Source organism: Macrotis lagotis, chromosome X (genome assembly GCF_037893015.1).
Source record: "Macrotis lagotis isolate mMagLag1 chromosome X, bilby.v1.9.chrom.fasta, whole genome shotgun sequence".
In the NCBI taxonomy this organism is placed as follows: Eukaryota; Metazoa; Chordata; class Mammalia; order Peramelemorphia; family Peramelidae; genus Macrotis; species Macrotis lagotis.
Window position 1 is genome coordinate 423,202,472 of NC_133666.1, and position 4,965 is coordinate 423,207,436.

Sequence of the window (4,965 nt, forward strand, 5' to 3'; positions counted from 1 at the left end):
TTGGATGAGACATGCTGCAGTTGTATGGAAGAGTTAACTAGTACTCCTCTCCTTCCTCTTCACCCTCTCCTTCAACAGAATCCACACCAACCTCCTCATAATCCTTCTCCAGGGCAGCCATATCCTCCCGTGCCTCAGAGAACTCTCCTTCCTCCATGTCCTCCCCCACATACCAATGGACAAAGGTACACTTGGCATACATCAGATCAAGTTTGTGGTCCAAGGGAGCTCAGGCCTCAGCAATGGCTGTGGTGTTGCTCAGCATGCACACAGCCCTCTGTACCTTGGCCAGGTCACCACCAGGAACCACAGTGGGAGGCTGGTAATTGATGCTAACCTTGAAGCCAGTTGGGCACCAATCCACAAACTGGATGCTACGCTTTGTCTTGATGGTGGCAATAGCAGCATTGACATCTTTGGGAACCACATCACCATGGTAGAGCAGGCAGCAAGCCATGTATTTACCATGGCGAGGGTCACATTTCACCATCTGGTTGGCAGGCTCAAAGCAAGCATTGGTGATCTCTGCCACAGAAAGCTGCTCATGGTAGGCTTTCTCTGCAGAGATGACTGTAGCATATGTGGCCAGAGGGAAATGGATACAGGGATAGGGAACCAGGTTGGTCTGGAATTCTGTCAGATCAACATTCAGAGCACCATCAAATCGGAGAGAGGCAATAATGGAGGACACAATTTGGCTAATAAGGCGATTCAGATTAGCGTAGGTGGGGCATTCGATATCAAGGTTTCTGCAACAGATATCATGGATGGCCTCATTGTCTACCATGAAGGCACAATCAGAGTGCTCCAGGGTGGTGTGAGTGGTCAGATTGAAATTGTAGGGCTCAACTACAGCTGTGGAAACCTGAGGGGATGGGTAAATGGAGAACTCCAGCTTGGACTTCTTGCCATAATTCATGGAAAGCCGTTCCATCAGCAGAGAGGTGAAACCAGAGCCAGTTCCACCACCAAAGCTGTGGAAAACCCAAGAAACCTTGAAGTCCTGTACACTGGTCTGCCAGCTTCCGAATCCTGTCTAGAACCAAGTCGATGATTTCCTTACCAATGGTGTAGTGCCCTCGGGCATAGTTATTGGCAACATCTTCCTTCCTGGTGATCAGCTGCTCAGGGTGGAAAAGCTGGCGGTAGGTTCCAGTCCGAACTTCATCAATGACAGTTGGTTCCAAATCTACAAACACTGCTCTGGGGACATGTTTGCCAGCTCCATTTTCACTGAAGAAGGTGTTGAAGGAGTCATCTCCTCTTTCGATAGTCTTCTCACTTGGCACCTGCCCATCAGGCTGGATACCATTCTCCAGGCAGTACAACTCCCAGCAGGCACTGCCAATCTGGACACTGGCTTTGCAGACATGGATAGAGATGTATTCACACGTGATGGGTAGCGGGTCAAGCAGCAACTGCGACGGCAAAAGCAGGGTACCAGGGCCTTGTTACAGCCCTCAACAAGCTAAGAGTCGAGGTAAGTAACACTGTGACTGGTTCTCTTAATAAATATGAGTTTTTAGGATAAACATGTTAAAAGCATGTTTAACTATATGCTATCTTTCAGTCTTGATGCATGACCAGTCAAACTTCTCCAGGCATAGGTGATCTTGATGATGGCTTTTGCCAATATAAAGGATATTATTAGGAAAGATTCAATTTACTTTATAAACATCATATAGCAGTTAAAGTCCTAATGGATAAAGCACTGAGCCTAAAGTTAGGAAGAGTTTAAATTCAGCCCAAGACACTGTGTACCCCTGGGCAAATTATTTAACCTCTGCCTCATTTTCTTCATCTTCAAAAATGGATAATAATAATATCATCTACCCGGAGATCAAATGAGGTATTTGTAAAACACTTAATTCAGAGGTGAGGTAGGCTCTACCTCACCTTCTGCCCCCTTACTTCACCTTCCTAGTCCCTGAATTTACAATATATATGTTAATTATTATCATGTCTTTCCATTTCTCTTTGGATGAATTGTGATTTTGATTGTTCAGAGAATGTGTTGTTCCCTGATTTACAGCTATGTAAAGATAAACATGTAAACAACACCTAGAAGTATGTTGGCGTTAAAGAGATAGTAGCTTTTTATGTCAGTAAGTGGTTTGATATTAAAAACTCTGTTTAGTTTCCCCAAATTTAATTCATCATGATATCTTCCTCTTAAATTCTTGTAGGTAGGTCAAACTTCTTGTTTGCAGCATGTGTGTGTGTGTATGTGTGTGTGTGTGTGTGTGTTTGTGTGTATGTGTATATGTATGTGTGTGTGTGTCTGCATGTTTGTGTGTGTGTCTGTGTGTAAAGCAATCCAGCCTTTGCATGAAAGTTAACCACTATCTTGCAGGGAAATTCATTTCACTTTGAAGAGCTCTGAATGTTTCCTTTAAGCCTAAATTTTCATCATTGCTACCTCTTGAATTTTTCCTATTTATGTTCCTGTGATCAAGCAAGACAAATTTAATCCTTATGATACATAACAGCTCTTCAAATACTTAATGGTAACAAAGATGTCCCTTCCCCCAGTACTCAAGCCATCTTTTTCCAGGCTAAAAACCCTCACTTTTTTTTTTTTTTAGCTGATACTCATATGGGATAGTTTCAGGTTCTTCACCATCTGTTTTGGAACCTTTCAAACCAAAACCAGGGTGGAGGGGAAGTGAAATTATTTGGTCTGGGGCTCCCAAGGCAACCACAGGTTGTTCAAAATCCAATATATCTAGGAGCTTTTTAGGATGGATTAATTAAATGTTTGACCAAATAGAGCAGAGAAATTTTTTAGTTGATAATTTTGTATTGTTCAGGAATGGTGTTATAAATATCCAAATGATCCTTGGCAGAAAAAAAAGTTCCCTACCCCTGAACTAAACAAATCCTTCCTAAAAGGCACTGACCAGGGCTGAATGCAATATTCCAGATGTGCCCTTTGCAAGCAAAGTGTAGAACAAATATAACCTTCTAATCACTGGAAACTTCATATTCTTTAATGTGTCCAAGGTCACATTCACATGTATGGCTATCTTACTACATTGTTGATGCCTTTTGGACTTGCAGTGGACTGAACTGTCTTTCCCCACCCACCCTGCCTTTTTCCCCCAAATGAACTGTTGACTCATAATGCCTTCGCTGTCTTTGCAAGTAGAACCTGATTTTTAAGAAACCATCTCACCTGCTCTTAGATTGCAATCTGTTTTAGCCTGTCTGGATTTTTAAAAATCCCTTAGACTGTAAACTCCAATGAAGTCAGGGACTGTCTTTATCTTATTTATATTTCCACGGGCTAGGACAGTGTCTAGTATAATTGAATTGAATTTTTTAATCTGAACTATGTCTTGCCGTTTCAATATCTCTCTCAGCTTTGTGTCATCCAATAATAATAATAATAATAATAATAATAATAATAATAATAACTATATTTGTCCTTCATAAGATTTTATTTATTTTGTTTTGTAATTTCCCCCCATTCTTGCATCCCTCCCCCCATTCCCCACAGAAGACATTGTGTTAATCTTTACATTGGTTCCATGTTATACATTGATCTCAGTTGAATGTGATGACAGAGAAATTATATCCTTAAGGGAGAAAAATAAAGTATGAGATAGTAAAATTACATAATAATATAATGATTTTTTTTTTCTAATTTGATGGTAATAGTCTTTGGTCTTTGTTCAAAGTCCATAATTCTTTCTCTGGATACAGATGGTATTCTCCATTGCAGATAGCCCAAAATTGTCCCTGGTTTGTTCTTCATTTTTGAAGAAGACTATGACATCAGGGAGTTGATGTCATGACAATTACATGATTTGGATTTGAGTGAGGGGGTTCTGTACGAAGTCACCAGTCTCACTTTCTCCTCCAGAGCCACCTGGGTCCAATGACCAGATATGGATTAAGACAACTGGAGAGGGCCCTAGATACGAGGCAATTAGTATTAATTGACTTGTCCAAGGTCACGCAGTTAATACAAGTCATATTTGATAAGCATACCATTTAGAGATGAGGAAGCTGATCTCTTTTGGATGGCTACACAATTCTGATCAGTCATTGCAGTGACAGGATTTGTGTTCCCTCTTGGGATCACTATGACTCCAGAGCCCATTTGGCTTCCTGGAAGTTTATTACCAAGTTACTCTTTGAGGAAAAGGGAAGTCAAGTTGACAGTGAATGGCTGAGGTCTTCTCTATTATTAGTAGAGAAAAGTTCTCCAATTTTTTTAATTCTAGAATTATCCATTATTCTCTCATCAGGGAAAGTATTTACCTCCAGAGCAAATTAAATTTTCTGAGGTAGAATTGATAATTGTATGGTTCACTTTTTGATATACTATTGCATTCATGCTTGGTTGTATGGGTTACCATATGCACACACACACACACACATACACACACATATATATTTTATATATTTGTATATATTCCACTGCTCCCTCCTTTGCCTTCTCTCTATGCAAATGGAAGGAAATGAAATGCAAATTTGGTTAAAAATTGCATTATGGTAAAAAAAAATCTGGCACAGTCTCTCTTGGCCATTATAAAGCCTGAAGTAAGAGACAAACTGAGAAAGAAGGGATTCTGGAGTCAATGATGGGGACTCTTTTTGTGTAAGTGCATAGTGAACCTTCAATAAATACTTGTAGAGTTTTGAAACAATTTGAATGTATATGAGCAAAGAGGGAAAAAGAGGAGTCCAAAAAGTATAAGATTATTACTCAAAAAAGGATTATGCTGGTATGACTAGGATACACCGGCAATAAAGATAATACAAAGTTGACTTAAATACCTATTTTCTCTCATTATATGATAGACTGATGGTACTGTATGAAATGAAGGCTCTGAGTCACTATATTTCAAATCATCAGTGCTGGAATAAACAGAAACCAGAACCAATATCAGAAAGTTTAGGAACCAACAAAGGCTTATTAAGTTTTAATTAGGTAGGAGGTAAATTGGGTACTGGGGA

General features: G+C 39.9%; 1 pseudogene; it reads right to left on the bottom strand.

Annotated features, from left to right (window-relative positions):
- On the bottom strand, positions 1-4,105 carry LOC141499213 (tubulin alpha-1B chain pseudogene; annotated as a pseudogene).
- Between the last annotated feature and the right edge of the window lie 860 nt (positions 4,106-4,965).